A 19345-nucleotide genomic window follows, 5' to 3' on the forward strand; every position below is an offset into this window, starting at 1 on the left:
ATGAAGATTTCCTTTCTCACTGAGAAAACTCTGGAGCCAATATCCCAAGAGAGAAATTAGACTGAGATGCTGCAGCAGTGAATTCGTAACCTATCCTGTCTCTACCAATTAAGCTGATATTCCATAATTACAACATCTACAGCAGAGAAGATAAAGGAAGAATAGCAATTATTCCTGTTTTATTTGTTTTTTGGAGAAAATCTTGATTTCTTGAAACAAACACTGTAGTGATAATTTTCAGCTACACTATTGTTTTTAAAGAAGATCAAGATGGAATTCATAAATCTATTCCAGAATGTCCTCTAACATGATTAAGATGCCCACCTAGATTTGACTCAAGTCCCAGATAAAGAAAAGGAAGACTCTGAATTTAAATCATCTCAATCCAAGCCACTGGACAGTGATGGTTTTGGATGGATGTAATTGGATCCTTCCATCTCCCCCAACCTGAAAAAATGTTGAAAGATTTAAATCTGAGAAAAAATGAAAACAAACATTTGAAAGTCAAAAAATGTTTTCTGTTGAACTGAGTACTCATTTTCGGGCCAACTGTAACAAAAACATTGTAGAAGTACATGAGCAAAGCCCAGACTTTTCAAGCTGGAACACAGCACTGGTCCATCAAATCCAGGCCACCAGAGTCCAGGCTCTCCTGCAGCACCTGCATAATTTGCTCACCTGCAGAAATCTATCCTTCTCCAAACAACAGTCACTGTGATTTTCAGCAGCAAAGTGATGCCATCACAGTGAAATGCAGAGCAGAGGTGTCAGAAGGAATGACTGCAAAGCTCAAGAATTAGGGAAATTTAGTTGATAAGGTTAAAAGAAAAGGCAAGCTGGCAAAAAAGAGCTTTTTCCAATATGCAAAAACCTCTGACTTTGCATTCCATCTTCCAATCTTGTTTGAGTTCTGCCTACATGAGAAATAAAGTGTTTGTGGCAGGAGCAGTATCAGATCATACATCTGGAGCAAACAGGTCCATCCAACTCAACACTCCAAGTCTGTTCCAAGAAGTCTTCATATGCCAAAAAAAATATACACACATCCTTGGTCATGCCCCATGAGGTTTTGCTGAAGCTTTGAACAAAGACAGTGAAGCTTCCTCTAAAATTCAATTGGATCCAGGTCCCAACTTCTTTAGGCTCCTCAAAATACCCCCTCTAAGTATAAAATAGTCAATGTACTTTTTCCTTCATAGTTAATTTCTCTTACCCAAAACAAGTCCAGAGTTAAATTGTATGGACTACAGGTTTAAGGGCAAACACATCAACAGAACGATAAAACATGTCCCTCCCAAGGTGTCCCTAATTCCCTGTGATTACAGAATGAGGACACTGCAGGTTTTTATTGCTGATGCACTCCAAGAGCAAGAAATTTTCTCTGTACTTATTGAGAATGATAAAGAAGCTGGAGTGATTATTAACGTGCATCTCATGCATTTGCAATTATGCAAATACACATGCAAATGAAACACAACCTTTGGGCTCCTGTCAGGTTGCCAATGCTTCCCTCTGTGGCACAAATTTTCGATACACTCCTTGCTTTAATATCAGGTCTTACACACAGGGCTCAGATGCCATAGCATTCTGAGCACCTTCAAGCCAGCTCTTTATGGCACGGGGCACCCTGTGACTTCATCAGGTGCTCAAGGCTCTTCTGACCATCACCAAGCCTCAAAACTTCTCTTGGGCAGGTTAGGAGGACACAGAACTCCCCACTCGCAGGAGGATCTGTGAGGCAAATCACTGCTGTGTGAAGAGAAGCAAAGAGCAGTGGCCCAGTTTGCTGACTCTGACATCATTCAGATTAGTTAATGCTGCGGCTCCCAGTGAAGCTGGAGCGTATGCCCACCTTTCTGTTTAATTAAGGCACAAAATGTAATTGGTAATTTATTTGGGGGTTCTCCTGGGATGCTGAAGAGCAGAGCTGCTAAGGAAGTCAAGGCTTTTCAGTGCTGAGGTGAAGCTCATCGAGATGCGCCTCACAGTGAGCTGCCCTGCGTGTGCAGGAACAGCTCTCCTGCTTTCCTCCAGCCCAGGAACTGCTGAGGCAAAATTAACCCACATCCCAAAGGAATAAATGTGTTGGATTTATCCCTCTCCAGCCACAAACACATAGGAAATCTTGATAAGTGAACATGTTGTTGTAAACTTCCTGCAAGAACTGCTGCTTGTATATCAAAGTTACTGGACTTCCATCACCCCAGGGTGGGGGAGCCGTTGTTGGGACAGTCCATGATCCTCTACATCCAAAAGCCAGGAGGAGCTGGAACCATGTCCCAGGCAGGTTTCTCTGAGGGTGAGGAGCTGATTAAGTGACTTGGACTGAGCCTGAATTGGCACAATATCTTCTCTTCCATTCTTCAACTGAAAGCACAGGTGGACTTGACACACAAATCTTGAGCTACAGTATATTCCAAAAGTTGTGCAAAGCACAAGAAAGCAGAAGCAAAAAGCTTCTTGTTACAGCAAAGCAAGAACTCCTCTGACTTTTAGTCACTGCTCTCGTTCAGTGATGTTAATCCTGAACGGGGGCAGATGGAGATTGGTCCTTCGACTCAAGGAACAGTAAAAGCAAAGTGAGGAACAAGCAATGAGTAGGCACATGACGTACTGGGATTTTTCCCTGCAATGCAGTCAGTGCCGTGCCTTCCCTCTCTTCGAGAGGTGTTGAAATCCAACCTGATTTGATTCCCATCAAGAAGTGCTAAATAGAACTCCCAGATCACAAATGTACACAGAGAAAAGCACTGCCTGTGGGTACTTGCAAGGTGACAACTGCTAAGGTAGTCTCTGTACAAGTCTCCCACATATTCAATGCCTAAGGATCATCCCCCAGAAGGGAAATTTTCTTAAGGGACAAAGCAAATCAATAATCAAAATAGGGGTTAAACACCAAAAGGCCTCAAGAAATTAACTGAGAAAATATTTGGCAGAATATTTTAAAACTTTCTTTGGTGATTCTGGGACTGCAAGTGTGGGTGGAGGTGGAGAATAAGCCCTGAAGAAATCCTTTCCCAGCCCATCTGAGAGGCAATGTCAGTGCACAAAGTTTTCTACTGTGCTCAGGACAGCAAGGGACTTCTAGTCCTAAGCCAGGGCCAGGAAGGATTGTGCAACAGTCCTCTGGACCGTGCTCACTTTGTCCCTCTCATCACAGCACCGGTGGACCAGCCCCTTATTTCTCTTGGGTCAGAAATATGCTAAAAGTTTCTTTTTAAAGCGACCTGGATCTGGGAAGAGCTCTGCTCTCATAATATCCCCCACAATTATGCCTGGTTCCCAATTCCTGCATATCTGGAAATCTTCCCTTGCTTCTTTAAAGCCTATGATTCCATTGCTTTTCCTCACAGTGCGGGCGTGACTAAGAAGGCTTCCACATTCCCCCATCCCATCAGCTCAGGTAAAAACAGAACAATAAAATCAGTGCCAAACTGAAGAAAGTAATCCACATCCTTTTCATAACTTTCCCAATCATTCACCTTTTAATGCTATTAACAGTGAGGGCTGTTGAACCACAACTCTTTTCTCTTGCTTTCCCCTGGGACTGCCACAGTGCTTCTTGCTCCTCCAAAAGTGTCACCACCAGTGACTGCCTCATCATCCATCAGCAATGCACAAACACATGGGGGAAGGAGGGAAAAAATGCAGAAAAATAAGGCAGGAGCCAAGAAACCCTTCTCACACAAAGACCAGACACGCTGCTGCCAACTGCACTTAGTCAGGATGGTGTCTTCCTCAGCTATGCAAAACAGCTGAAAGGAGAACACCATGCACCAGCCAAAATTCTTCATGTAACGGGATGTCATCAGTTAGGCCAGAGGCATCAGAAATGTGCCAGATGACACCAGAATTTGACCTCTGAAGCACTGGCAGGCACCAATCAAGACAGTCCCTTGGATCAATGTAGTTCAATGTGTGCTGAGAAAGTTGTCATAGGTTGAAATTCAGAAGAAACTGGCTCTGTCTGCTGATATCCTTTGTTGAGTCTACACTTCACAAAATATGCAGTGGCACCATTCAAAGCACGAGCAGAATAATCCATCTTTAGCATATGCTTGAGTAAAGGAGATGATTTTGCCCCCACAAACCTAGGTGCAGCGGTGGCACTTGCTTGCTTAAAACTGTCAGAAATGTACTGCCTGGTATAATTCTAGAAAGAAAAATATCCCACTCTTACACTGAGCATCTAAGAACCTCTGTCTATTAAAACTCCTGTTTTGCCTGTGTCCCTTAAAAATATACCAAAATCAGAAGAGAAAAAACAGGCTACAAAGCAATCTTTTCAAAGCTCTTCCTGGTCTAATTTCAAGAAGTTATAAGTAATTATTTGCTTTTTCAAAAGATCTCAGAAATCTCAGACATAATTTTTTTTGGTCCCATGCAACCAACTCCATTAGTCAACCATTTTTCTTGTCCCAGTAAATGGTGTAGAGTGCTGAAACCATGAAAACACACACACGGTTTCAGAACATAGGGTTGGGAAACGCCAAACTTATTTCCATCAAAGCAGTTGAACTTTTATAATTTTCCCTTTAAAAAAAAAAAGAAATAATCAGACCTTTAAACTGAAACTCCCCATCTTCCTTCCCTTTCAGAAGTGTTTGATCTGGTCCAAATCGGCCGGCTCAACTCCTACCACCTCCTGCTGAGACACGACCTCACGTTCATAAAGAGCCTCAAACATGCAATGCCACATGGACTTTGCTGGAAAAAAAAATAAAACTTCATGAGCCAGAACAATGCCAACTTCAGCCTTGCAGTTCTTTCACGTTCGCTTTCAAAAAGGAAAAGTAACAAGCCTAGGAAGCTGCATTACCGCAGGCATGGGTCCTCAATATGCATGTGAACTCAAGTAACCTCCTATTCATCCAGGCCCTAAAATAGGAAGGCACAGTTCTGGACAAGCATATTGATCTGGATTCCTGTAACTATCCCTTTGAAACACAAATAAACTATTGTTAAAAAACCCCAACAGATCTCAGTGTGTGCTCTGGTTCCTTTGCAATGTGTACTATCTGACTACAATCCATCTTGGCAGTGGAGCAGCTACGCAGACGTTCTTCTGAGCCAGCTCTAATGTAAAGGGATGCCAAGTATGTCTTCCTTTTGTATTTACAGTAATAGTCTCAGCTTTCCCCACTGCTGGGAGTGCTGTTGGGGATCAGCTGGCAAAAATACACTGATCTAAAAGGACCACTGTAATTCCACTCGAAGCTGAGCTGTTTTGCAGGGGTTGTCGGCAAAGACCTTCTCCCACATTAATCTACAGCAAGTAAGGTCGTGGTGCTGTCACTGGCATGGAGCTGACAGCAAATCCTGTTCCTGCCTTCTCCCAAGCTGGACTATCTGTTGACAGACCCCTGGCCTCAGTCTGGCTCTCTTACACTGGTCTATATTTGGAGCGAGGCTCTCTGGCATGTCTGAACTGTGCTGTCTGCTCTGAAAATGGAAAAACAAGGGTGATCTATCACAGAAGCGGGTGCTTCTGAGGGGCAGGTACACAAATGTTGGAATCAAAGAGTGCTAGAAAGCAGCTGGGGTATTCTGGCCTCCAGGAACCATCAAGGAGCTGGGAGGGATGCAGGATGTTCAGCCCATCACTGAGAAACCTGCAAATAGGGCTGGTTTATGGTAGGAAAATTCACCAACTTTTGGGCTGCTTCACGCTGCAAAGCCTCAAGCAGACCTCCAGCTGCCCTGACAACACAGCTGGCAGGTCCCCTCAAAGCAGCCACTGCTGCCAGGGACAGCAGCACTGACACAGACAGGCCACTGATTCATATGAGGACTTAGAATATCTGGGAATAGGAGAAGGGTTTGCTGCTGATCACAGAATCCCAGGATGGGTCAGTCTGGGAGGGACCCTATTGGGTCATCTGGCCCAAACACCCCATGCATGTAGAGTCATCCCAAGAGCACATGGTACAGGGTTGAGTCCAGGTGCTTCTGGAATATCTCCAGTGAGGGAGACTCCACACCCTGTCTGGGCAGCCTGTTCAGGTCTCGGGCACTGCACGGGGAAGAAGTTCTGCCTCTTGTTCAGGTGGAACTTCCTAGGTATAATTTCTTGCCCGTTCCTCTTGTCCTCCTGCTGGGCCCCACAGAGCAGAGCTGGGTCCCTGCTCTGAGCTCTCCCTGCAGACACTACAGACACTGATGAGGTCCCCTCTCAGTCATCCCTTCTTGATCATCTCCTTTAAGACCTTAACTACACTAAAAACAAGAGCAGGAGACCAGTTTTCCTTGAACTATGGATGGGCCCACAGGTGTGAGCACTGCCTCAAGCAAAGCACCTGAGGGGCTGCATGTGACAAATTCTGGGTTTGCCTGCAGGAGAATGAGCTGCTGGTGGGGGCTCAGATTTGGCAGATTGTGGAACAGGATTAGGATTATAATTTTTCACACAACACAAATGAGCAAATCTGCTCTAGATCTTTGGGGACTTGCTGCAGCTCTCTTGCACACCTCTGTCACATCTGCCCAGCTGAGCATTGCATTCTTTTTTAATAAAATAGATGGAAGATTACTCTGCATAGGAGCCTGAAGGAGGGAGAATTTATTTTATGTTTCCAGGATATATTCCTGGGTGTCAAGCTCTGCCCAAGGCACTGTTGAACACACAGCAATCACTCAAGTCTGTGGAAAAGAATTGCAAGGAGTGATTTCCCACTGCTAACAGCAAACTCAGCTGAGAGAGGTTTAGACTACAGGAAGTCTGAAATCATCATGGAATCACAGAATGATTTGGGTTGGAAGGGACCTTAGAGGTCATCTCACTCCAACCCCCTGCCACAGCCAGGGACAACTTCCACTATCCCAGGGTGCTCCAAGCCCCATCCATCTGGCCGTGGACACTTCCAGGGATCCAGGGGCAGCCACAGCTGCTCTGGGCAACAAGGGCCAAGAGCCTCCCCACCCTCACAGGGAAGGATTTCTTCCTGGTATCCAATCTAAACCTGCCCTCTGTCAATTTGAAGCCATTCCTCCTTGTCCCATCACTCCGTGTCCTTGTTAAACATCTCTTTCAGGCTCTCCTGTAGCCCTTTTAAGTACTGAAAAGTGCTCCAAGGTATAAGAAACCAGCCCGCAACCACTTCCTTAAAACAGGGCACAACCTCTATAAGATTGTGCTGTCTTCTCAATACTGTAGAGTAATGAACGGTTTTTGCCACAAAGCTAAAACTCCCACAAGGATTTCAGAAGGACTTTGTTTGGTTTTTTTTAATGTGATAATTCATGTAAATAAACCACCCCTCATGACCATTTAACATTAAACTTATTATACCATTATCTTAATTTATATTTTGTTAAGCCTTAGGGGATTTAGCTGAGAGCACAGATCCATTGCAGCAAGTGCTATAAAGACACAGTAGAAAGCAGTCCTTGCTTCAATGAATTTACAGTCTGAATAGACAAAAGGCAGGAGAAAAGCAAAATTATTCTCCAGGCCCCACCAAAACAGCCAATAAACTTACCCTCACTTCCTGCTGACTTGTGCTCCAGAACGTCAGCTTTCATTAAAAAAAGCAACAACAACAAAAGCCATTTCTGGCTCCCGTGGTTGTAAAAAGACTCATGAAGACACATTAAATCAGTGCAATCTCATTCACCCAACTATGCAAATGACTTCAGAGAGAGACACAGCCATTCATCTCTGACAGGGAGTAAATAATTACACATTTCTGCAGCCTCAGAATTCTCCACTGCAATCCAGAAACTCTTAGTCCGTATCTCCCTGTCTTACTTCATCCAACATGAAGTGGTGGCTTATTCTCTAGCTTCCCCATCCCCAGTCCACAGGAATATGCATATTTTCATCACCATTGCATGCAGTCAGAGACTCAAAGCTCTGTCTGTCACAGCTGGTGTCCTTACCTTCTGTAGGAGAAGCACAGCACAGTTGGAAGAGGAGTTGGAAATGAGCTGGAACCAAGGCCCAGTGGGAATGTGCAGAGAGGGAAAAAACCCAAGGAAAGCCTCCACCTTCCACAGCAATATCCCCTCCTGAGAGCATGAAACTTTCAGGCTTGGGAACAAATGGATTACATGGAAAGGAAACAAAGCATTACCACGCTCATGGAATCACAGAACGGTTTGGGTTGGAAAGGATCATCGGCTCCAACCCCTGCCATGTGCAGGGACACCTTCCACCAGACCAGGCTGCTCTAGGCAACCTCTGCCAGGGTCTCACCACTCCTATTTGTTCCTAATATCCCATCTAACCCTGCCCTCCATCAGGTGGAGGCCATTCCCCCTTGCCCTGTCACTCCATGTCCTTGTGTGTCCTTGTCCACACAACATGGAAATCACCTTTGAGCCTCCCCATGTGCAGACAGAGCTTTTGTGACTTCAAAGTCAGCTCTTGTGCCAAAACTTGGTCTTTCTGAGTGAAACCAGTGGTGTCCCACTACCTCATCCTCTTTCCCAATAGCACATGTTGTGCATGAACAAACTTCCCATGTATTGAGAGCACAGACAGGTCTTCAAACAAAACCAAACCCCAGCCCTGTCTTCTCATCTTGAAAGGACGTGGCCAGTCAAGGTGGTATTGGGAACACTTAACATTTGGGAGCAGACTGGTGCTTCCCCCACCTGCTGGCATGCTCCAGGCAGATCCAGCTCCGAGAACTTCACCTCCCCTGCCAGCAGGAAATAAATCTTGTGGTTTTAGAGTTGGAGAGTGAATCCATATTCAGTTAGGAATTTATGGTGACTTTATGGATCCCACAAATGCTTCACTACCACCATTTTCTGGAAACTGTACAATTCCTGCAGTTCATTCACTGTGCTCAATTGCCTTTTTTTTAAGGGAAGCACTTCTAATTGCTTTTTTACAGATATGGGTTTCTGTAACAAATAGAACATGCTCATAAGTGTATAAAATGTTACCATTGCCTTTTCAACTATATATAGCTTTAATAGCCACTTTTAATTTGCCCAGAGTATTCGTCCCAAAGGGTCAAATCTGTCCCTCCTGTGACTCAAGAGATGAACACCAAAATGTATTTGACACAATAATCATGTTGCTACAATTCAAACAAAATTTTCCCATACAATTCCTACCATCTCACAAGGGTCCTTTCCTCTCAGCTGCAGTGAAATGTAGCACTAAGCACAAATACCTGTGCAGTCTGCTCTGATTTACAGCCCTGCAAACAACTGTTACCAGCCCCTGTGTCCCCATGGCTGTTTGTTTGTTGTTGGGTGGGTATTTTTTGGCTTTAATACTGCATCAGATTGTTTCACTCTTTCCCTGGGAAGCATTTGTACACGTTTCTGCACCACAAACACTGCAAAGCCAGTATCAATTTTCTTCCTCTCTATTAGCCCCTCCGGTACCTTTACATTAACCCAGAATGAATCACTGGCCTCCCAGTCATTTCTTGCTATATCCAGCATTTGAGAAACGATGTAACTCACATTTTGGAGCAGGCCTGGTTCCTGCAGATGAGTGTGATGGCTCACACTTCCTCTGAGGACTCAGCCCCTCCACTCAACCCCTGGCAGCTTCTTCCCTTTTTTCTCCCAGCTCTGCATCCAGTGTGCTGCCAAAAAATCTCCACTGCAGCCAGTGCCATGCACACAAGAAATGGTGAGGTGACTCCAGTCTTCCCAGCAGCATTATTTGTTTCCACCAAACAGGGGCAGCTTGCAGTGTCAGCTTTCAGTGCCAGCTTGGTGTCCTTTTTCTATCCAAATTGCTCATCTTTGTCATCAGCCTACTGTCGCCCTGTACAGAGGGAGACACGTGTACCCTGTGATGGGGACAAAACCAGATAAAAGGCTCAGCACACACAAGCTGAGCCAAAGTTTAACGAGCTGTCCATCCATGGCAGACTCTGGGAAAACTAATAACAAAAAAGAGCCCTTAAATACCTGTGTTAGAGCAGTAAAATGTGAGTTTTGTTTAGATTGTAGCACACTCAATGCCTGTTTCCCAGTGGTGGAAGGCCTGTGGGAATACACAGGATGTATCAGTGACCTGAGGATTCAGATTCTGCTTGATCCTCTCTTGCCTGGCCAGCAGTCTGCTCTTCTCACTGGGGCCCAGAGCAGACAAAAACCCTTGACAGTAAAGACTGAATATTTGTTGTCTTCCTCTGCATCACTACCAGGTAACTGCAGAAAGACCCATGTCATATACTTGTTAAATTCAGCATCTCCTCTTGGCCCTGGAAATGTCACCCTCAACCCCCAACAAAAGCTGTCCCAGGTGACTTTTTCCCTCACTATGGGAATAGTAGCATCAAACACAGAGAGCCACTAAACAACCCACAAAGCTGGAGGTTGTCTACTAGGTGTGTGCCCTTGCATACCAGAACACAACTGAAAGGAAATTCAGTCACTATTTCAGGAGCAATGAAAACAGCAAAAAGGAACAAATTCATTTAAACAAAATAACAGGGACTAGGAGAGAAAATACAATTTTTTCCATCTTCCTGGGCAGAAGTCTCCTTATTTCATCGGCCTTACTCACTCCACTCTCAGAAATGTTGTTATCCCCTCTTAACTCATGAGAAACTGGGGCATAATAGAAGTGAGATGTTTTTCAAAGACCAAGCAAGGTTTGTATGGCAGGGCAAGAATAAAATATTTATGGTGTTAAACGCCCAGGCCTTTTTTCCTTCGGGCACTGGTGTGCTGAAGTATTGACTTCTACAGCAAATCAGCCCGGACAACTCCAGTAAATCTGTCTCACGACAAGGGTATTAGGATCAGCCCACCACAAAACATGGCATAAATCTGTCCCTTACAGTCTGAGGAGAAGGTGTGGATTTGGGTATTAAAACCATTGAAATCTCCCATTAGAGACCCCCAAGCCTCATGAAACCCATCTGTTCCTCTCAGGACCTGACTTTCAGATCGCTGAGGTCCACACAAAACTTAATTTGAGTTAATACATTTGGAATATACAAGACTGAGATTCAAGAAATGCAGCTTTGGTCCACAGTTTTGGCATGAATCTTGTGTTGCTTTTGGCCAAGTGAGCCCCCTCTCCTGCCAGGTTGGAATAGCTGCTGTCTTGTCTCCTTAGCTCCCAAGTTCTTCATGGAGAGGTTCATCCCTACAGGAATACACAAGCACCAGACCTCAAGCCCTGAATGGAAGGATCTGGGAGTCAGGTCACTTTAAATACAGCTTGAAATGACCTCAGACACATTCTGATATCCCACAGAATTTCAGTGTTAGCTAAGGTTTGGATCAGGGTTTTTTTTTGGTGAAAATTCTGGCTGGAGTCTCACGGAAAATGCCTGAGGGCTCCCCACGATGAAGAGTCAGTGTGAAGTGAAAAAACATCATCGATGAGCCCACACTGGTGCCTCAGGCCCTACAAAGCCATCATGCTGATGCCTCCCTGAGCCCTCTCACCTGCACAACACACCCAGAGCCACGGGCAGCACCTTCCCAGGGGGGTCCAAGGAAACAACCCAGCACATTTCTGATGAATGTGCTGCTAGGAATGTAAACTGCATTAAAGAGCCCGTGTGAGCATTGCACTGGTAACACACTGCTCACATTTGTCAACCCAACACAAATCCATTCGACTGGATTTCTTGTGGCCTTTTATTTATGAGGGGAAAGTCTCCCCCATTCTCTGGGCTGATGAGAGCCTCTGCTTTCCCTTCTAATCTTGACTGCCTATTATTAGCAAGCCCATTTATAGAATATCCCTTTGCCTTATATATCCCAAGTACCCCAGTTTTCCATGGGCACGTGGCAGGGGAAGACACAAAGCACTCAATTAGTGGCATTTCAATGTGCCTTTTGCAGCACACTCCTACACTTGGGATAATCTAAATTACACAGGGCAGAAACCTCACACAACCATATATTTTCCTTAGACCCTGTTGCCACCAGCTACTTTTACTCCTCATTGAAACAGAGTCCCCCTTTTTTTTTTCTTTCTTCCTCCTTTTTTTTTTCCACATCATTAAAAATTTATTATTTAGACTGATGATGACATCATCTGGAAAGGGACCCAGGCTGTGGTCATCAGGGCCTTTTTCTGCATTACAGAGAAGCAGTTTCTCTTCTCTCCCTTGCAGATCATTATTTTTTAAAATAGGGCTTTGCTTTAAATATATACAGCTCATTTTGCTTTCAGCTGATGAGTCAGAGGAGATGTCTTTCAACCAGGTCAGGTGCCCCCTGTGCCATGCTTCCTGCCCAAACCAGCACACACAGACCCCAGTGAAGCTCTGCCTTCAGGGCCCTGCAAGGAGAAGGAGGGAGTTTCTGTGTAAATAAACAAATAATTGTATTTAAAGGCTGCCCAACTTTGCTCTGCCATTCATCCCGAAGTGGTTTGGAGAGCACAAACTTGGCCCTGCAGGTGCTCCTTAGGGATGGGATCTCATCAGCTTTGCCTGCAGATATCTTGTTTAAGGGAAGGCTCTGAAATACAGCTCTTCCACAAAGAATGTGAGCAGGTTTCAGCCCAGTATGGGTGTATTTCACCACAGCACATTGAGTTTTCCATGAATCCTGACACTGCCCTTTTCAGCGCTGTGGTTTCCTTTCCCCTGCAGGCACCAAGTGAGGTCTCTGCATTATCTAGAGGATTACACCAGGGGCTGACAAAGCAGATGTTAATTGTGGGATGCACTGCTGGCATCCTAAACCACATCCCTTCCAACCAGATGGAGCAGGCAGAGAGGCACGGGAGCACCTCTGCTCTGCAGGTTGGCTGGGAGCAGCAGCAGCCCCTGAGGCAGCACACAAAACCCTCCAGGAGATGATGGCATAATCTGACATGGGCACCTCACAGTGGTATCAAGGATGGAGCAGGTGGAGCCTGGAAACGGAGAAGATGTGGAGAGAGGTTGGACTTGATCTTGAAAATTTTTTTCAACCAAAATGATTCTGTGAGATGAATGTCTGTAGTGTCCTTGTTTGCAGAGAAACACCTCTGTCCCTGCAGAGCCCATCATCCAGATCTTGGCCTGATGGAAGCAGAAGCTCTGGGTAGCACAACTGTATTCATCCACCTAAACTTTAATTCAGCCCTAAATCTACAGGTACTGGTTGTTCCTTGTATTATCTGGGGGGAATCCACAATTTTTCTCAACTGCAGCTATTTCTTCACCTCTTATACACACAAATCCCTGCAAGCATTTCTCTATTTAAGGCAGTATTTTCCTGCTCCTTCAGATAAAACAGATTTTATCACCCCCATGCACATCCAGGTATTCACAGAAGTACACAGAATCAGGATGGATGTGCAGCCACCTTGGAAACACTTTAACAAGGCACATCAAATGAGGAGGAAGGGACAAGACGTATCTTATCTGAATGAGGATGCAGGACACAATTAGAGACCAGGGTGTAAACACCACTTACATTCAGATACCTACCTTAGCCTCCATTGTGAGACTCTTGTACACTTAGTGAAAAGAAAAAAAACAGACTTGCAGGAGAGAAGTAAGAAGCTTAATTTAGATGTACTTTGCCTTCACAGACTCAATGGAGAAAGAAAGTGATGGAGAGAGCCTCCTAAATAAGGTGTTATAAATAGCTGCCATCAACACATAAGAGAGACTCACTTGAATATGTGTCTGACCAGGGCAAGGTTTGCTCATCCAGCACAGTGAAAGCAGCCACGAGTTCTTTAATGAGTGCAAGTGGCTTCAGCTTTGGTTTTAGGTTTACTCCAAGCACAACAGCAGCCCTCAAGCTGTGCTGGTGCATGGGTTCAGGACAGGCCCGTGAAGAACAGTGCTCTCCATTCAATCGTGTCCAGCTATTACCTTCTTTAACGCCTTGTTTTTCACTGAATTTTCCACATCTTAGAACAGGCCCATCCCTTAACTTATGAGCACTCAGAAGCTTTGAAACCCTAGCATGGAATGCATGGGTTTTGGTTTAAGGGAAAGGATTTGATAGTCCTTTATTACGTCATTGTATTATTTTCCATAACTCTCCAGTAGACAAGGAAGGCTGTCAGAGCATGTACATAGAAACCAGTGTCACACTCCTCTTCTGAGAAGCAAATGAAAAGGTCAGAAGTATGAACTGGCTGTTACACTGACATGTGTTGTAATGTTTTCTTGGCCTCAGCGATCCAGTAACACAGTTCAACAAACTCTGTCAGAACAATCCACAATGCGTTGCTCGCTCTCCAAATCCTGTTTTCCCCTCCAGCATCTCCACCTGACTGCTTGCAGGTCCTCAGCTCCCTCCCCACCCTCTGAGCTTCCCAGGGATGAGCTACAGAGCATGCAATAACCCTTCCTTTTGGGCTGAAACAAAGCAAAACAGATGGGAGACTGAGATGAAACAAAGAACAAAAGGAGACAGCGCAGTCAAATGCATTTCACCTCACTTAAAAACTACAAGAAGTATTCTCCAAATACAATTTCTCCAGGGAATAGCAAGGGCAGTGAAGGGAGGGTAAAATGCCATATGGAAAGGAGCAGCCTCTATCAGGGCGCAAGTAGGCTCTAAACTATGGACATTTAAAGGAAAAGAAAATAAAACCTCTAATTCAAATTATATCAGTGCACCCCTTTCAAAACCCAGCTTTTTATCTTTACCTCCTGGCTCTGATTCTCCTATTGACTCCTCAAACTTTGAGTCCTTCTTTCCTAGATGTCCTACTATCTCCCACAGAGGACCTCTACCACCTCTACCATCACCCCTCTGCCTTTGCCCAGGGCCTGCTCTTCAGACCCTCTCAGCCCCACTGTGCAAGAACCCTCCCATTATCTGCCACCAGCCTGTGAATTGGGTCCTAATTGTGCTGCTGGAGAAGAGAGGAAGGTTTTATATGCAGCAGAAAGAAGTTAAAATGAATTAGATTATGGTCATATTAATTCAGGGCACCCACCCAATCCTTTCATTAGCTTGATTCTCCTCCTGCTGTAGCAATCTATAAATGTTACAAGCTTTAAATGCTCTATGTACTTTAAGCTTTACAGGAGACTACTACTATTAGCAGTTCCACAAGTTGGGAGGAAAGGGAGATGCTATTCAGGGTTATATACGAGCCTGTCAAGGCCATGAATGTACAATCTTATGCTAAACGTTCCCAGAACTTGGGATGAGGCTTCCAGATACTTCATCTCAAGCAGCTCCCAAGGTGACATCTAAGGCAACGTTTCCAAGACTGGTCATGTCCCACCAGCAGTGTGTGTCACTTTCCACCTTTTAGGCCATTCCTTGCCTGGAATGAAGACATCACTTGAGTGGGACCACGTCCCAAACACCGAGCGATTCAGCCGAACACTTCCACCTGCAGCCCAGACAACCACAAGCGTGTGGTTTTCAGGAGAGCTCCTTGAACTTCTGAACTCCACTTTTTTTTCTCTTAGAGAGGGAATTAAGTGGACTTAGTCACACAGAGCTTCAGTCAGGGGTCTTTGAAGAGAGGAGCTGGCAGTGATAACACTCCGTGAAGATGTGTGGGGAGGCATTTTTTCCTCTTAGTCCTTAATACCATGTTCAGCTTCTCAATGAGAAATAAAACAGGGATGAGGGCAGCAGCCTTCCCATGAAGATGAAATCACTTCTTCCTAATCACCCTTGGAGCCTCAGCAGCAGGAGACCATCAGGTCACAACCTAATACCTTTTCCAGTCATAAATTTCTAGATATCTCTAATAATGGGATATCTCAGTTTACTGGAGCTGGGCTTTTGTCTGTTAGTTTTTTTCAGAACAGTCTTATGGAAAAACGACTTCTTCACAGGCAGCCACAAAGATTTAGGGGAGCTTTATCTCAGCCACTGACCAACCATAAATTCCATATTTACACCTATAGTCAGATGGGTAAACAAGTAAGTGCAGTATTTAAAAAGTTAAATCTTCATAAAGTTTTCTGTAACTGAAGATGAGATGGAAGTACATCAGCCTCAAGTCTCAGCACACTTTCCAGGAACACAACTCTGCTGCTTTTTGTCATCTTCCATAAACAAATCAGGACAAAAATTAATCAGCAATAGTTTCTCTTCCATTTTATAAATGAAGAACATTTCTCCAAGCCAGTGCTTTCTGTCATTACCAGTGGCTGCATTATAATCAGATGTCCATTCTCAACCTTCCACCTCAACAAGAGAAAGTCTCAAAACACCCGCTTCAGAGTAGGGTACGTTTCGTAACCAAAACACACAACTGCAATAGGGGAAAAAAACCAGAAGCACTTGCTCACAGTAATAACTATTTTCCTTTCCTCTTAAAGCAACACAATGAAGCAATTACTGTACTCTGGGCTTCCAAGGGCTTCTGCAGCCAAAGCAATTGGCTGGGAGGCTCAGAGGGGGCTGGAGCTGTGGCACAAGGAAAAGAAACAACTCCTACCAGATATGATTCACTGACAACAAAAACATCCCCATGGTACCTCTTGCTTTTCATGGGATGAGGGCAGGTTTTCCACCAGCAGGGTTTTTCAGATTAGAGGAATTTTTCTGTAATGGGAGTGATGACATAGGTGTCGGTATGAAAATAGGAAGGACCTCAAAAATTACAGCTAAGCTGGGAGTCTCCTTGTACCTGAACCATCACAGACCCTCAGAAATCTCCTTGTGGTCCCAGGAGGACACCCTGCATGGGAAACCCTTTAATTTACTTGAGAAAGGAGAATACAGTCATGGGTAATTATCTCTCTGGAATTACGGAGAACGTAAGGGAGAATATATGAATAAACATAGGCTGGTCCTTGTTAGGAGTCTATTGCTGGACACTCGGCACAGGGAACCAACCCATTAGACCAAGGAACATTATATAAATTAGAAATAGATTAAAGAACATGGTGTAAATGTATTCTGTCTCCAGGCAACAAATTATGTGACTCATCAGACCCACTTTATATGTATATATTCTAAAACATGTCTTCAGTTCCGATGGCCTTTGGCACACAGCTTTGCTATGAGTGTGCCTCTAAATCTGTATTTGTTTTAAAAGTATTAAAAAGGCAGAATTGGCAGCAACTTCTCTATTTAGCTTGCTTGGCACTTTCTTTTAGAAAAGGTTCATTAAGTCTTTTTTTTGGAAACTTCAAAAAATTATGAGACAACTGCTATAAAATTAAATTGAAGGACAGGCAGGTGGGAGAGAAATACTATTACCATTTTTCTCCATGTCAGCAGGCACTAATAGTTCAGTGTTTTATATTATAACACATGAGCTTTTGTAATTGTCTCCCAGAGATGAAAGTCAGATGAGACAGAGCAGAGGCTGGGGGTGTTTGAGGTTTCTGCCTGTCATCTTGTGGAAGTTTTCTTAATATCCAGGTTGTTGTATCTCAGTGGGGAGTCTGATTCCGCAACACTGGATGCAGTTAAAGGTTGTGTTGGTCTGACAAATTATTCAATTATTGTATAATACATTTGAAGTAGGATTTCGACATGAGGTTACGTGTTTTTGTGACTTTGACTCACACATGGTGCTCCCAGCTCACGATGAGTTCAACCAGAGATGTGAGTGGCTGGTGTGTCTTGGAGCCAGACTTTTTTAAACCATCACTCAGTGGGTGCTATTCTTATGAACAACAGCAGATCATTTCTTCTACCCCCCAGTCATGCCAACACAATAAATGGAATGGTCATTTTATACCCAAAATGTGCTTTGGAGGAGTAAACAAAGAGAAGCATGAAACTAAGATACAAAATGTTAATATTGCCTGGCTTTTTCTTTTTTGTAACAGACCAACAGAACAATGTCAAAAAGCATAAACACTAATTTAACTGCCATTTCAAATTAATGAATTAATCAAAAATAGTATGTTTAGATTAGGTAATAGGAAAAATATATTCCCTCTGAGGGTGGTGAGGCCCTGGCACAGGGTGCCCAGAGAAGCTGTGGCTGCCCCTGGATCCCTGGAAGTGTTCAAAGCCAGGCTGGATGGGCTTGGAGCAACCTGAGACAGTGGGAGGTGTCCCTGCCCATGGAGGAGAGGGGAATGAGACAAGCTTTAATGTCCCCTTCAACCCAAAACACTCTAGGATTCTATGTTTCTATGCATCTGCCATGGAACAAAGGTCTATTAACCCCAGATTTCTAGTACTGGATAAAATCAGACCTAGACAGAACAATTCATTAAAGAGGAACACATGGCATTGGCAGGAATAGTACAGGCTGTTGAAAAAGGGCAGGAAAATGCATATGAGCTATGTTATTGCAGCAGTTTTAAAGACTTATCTTATAAAAATACAAGGAAATATAAGAAATTACAACAGCATACAAAAGTTTAAGCTAAAAAATTCCATTGCATGCCAAAATTTTCTATCTCATCTGACACTGCTCACAAATTTTGTACACTGAGGAGTAGGAAAGCAGAGAAAATGGGAAAATATTTTCTTACTTTTTTCTTTTCTCCAGATCTCACCATTTTGATGGTATTTAGAAGAATGAGAAATTTCTATCACCTCAGCTCATCAGCTAAACAACAGTCAGTGTAGCCTAAACTTGAAATTTTTCATCTGTGGATGTTTCCCCCTCTTAAAACAGATGTGAAGGACCTAAAAAGATTCTCATGCAAATGGCTATGCCTTTCTTTTATACACTTAATTTTGAAAATGGTACCTTAACTGAGTATCAAGAATCCCACCTGTCACCAACACATCACCTGCTAATGCCAGATTGAAGTGGAGCAATATAAAGCACTGTCTTAAAAGATTTTCTGATTCATTAATGCTTATGCATTTCCTTCAATAGCAAATTTGTCGTTTTGTCTCAAATAAACATATGGAAATAAAGCCACCGTTAATGCCAATAAATTACATTTTGTGTACTTCATTCTCATGCCGATGGGAAAGATATTGTGAGAAGAGTAGTTTGAGAATGGTCAAAGAGAATTGCAATTAATCTGCCAGAAAGAGTTATGGTAAATATTATTATTATGGTTATTAATGAGTTGTAAAGCACTGTAAATCTCCATGACAGTAATTATGATGTTTTGTATATATAAATTTGGCATTCTGCATATACAAGCACTTGGGCTTGAACTCTTCCTAGATCATTAGGAAATTAGAGGTCATATCATCGGTCACTTGAAAAGTAATTTCCTGCAGATTTTCAGGCCATTCTCAGATTTATCCTTGCTGTAAAAAGGTATCAATGATTTCTCCCCAGGCAAAAGAGCTCACAGAGAGGCTGGAGTTAACAGCCTTTGCAGTGCAGCCACCCAGCCTGCACAGGACACAGGGAGGGCTCTGGATCCCCTCTGGGCCAGCCACAAGGAAAAACAGGATGGGTACAGCCTGCCAGGGATGAGGAGGTGGCAGGCTGAGGGGCTATGTTCATGTTGGTAGAGTTTCCCAAAACAAACTCAGTCTGTGGAAAGCATTAATTTCCAGGGGCCTGCTCTAGGCTGTGTGTCACTTGATGCATTGAGAGGAGCATATTGCA

General features: G+C 43.9%; 2 long non-coding RNA genes across 2 annotated transcripts; one reads left to right on the top strand and one right to left on the bottom strand.

The window, feature by feature from the left end:
* Positions 1-305: 305 nt before the first annotated feature.
* LOC137486299 (uncharacterized) lies at positions 306-8063 on the bottom strand. Its single transcript, XR_011005672.1, has 3 exons — positions 7879-8063; positions 679-780; positions 306-447 (listed from the first exon to the last, which is right to left on the bottom strand). It is a non-coding gene; the product is annotated as an uncharacterized lncRNA (long non-coding RNA).
* Positions 8064-12868: 4805 nt separating this feature from the next.
* On the top strand, positions 12869-18700 carry LOC137486298 (uncharacterized). The gene is made up of 3 exons (XR_011005671.1): positions 12869-13022; positions 15648-15777; positions 18317-18700. It is a non-coding gene; the product is annotated as an uncharacterized lncRNA (long non-coding RNA).
* Positions 18701-19345: the final 645 nt, after the last annotated feature.

The sequence above is a fragment of the Anomalospiza imberbis genome, chromosome 21, assembly GCF_031753505.1.
Source record: "Anomalospiza imberbis isolate Cuckoo-Finch-1a 21T00152 chromosome 21, ASM3175350v1, whole genome shotgun sequence".
NCBI lineage: Eukaryota > Metazoa > Chordata > Aves > Passeriformes > Viduidae > Anomalospiza > Anomalospiza imberbis.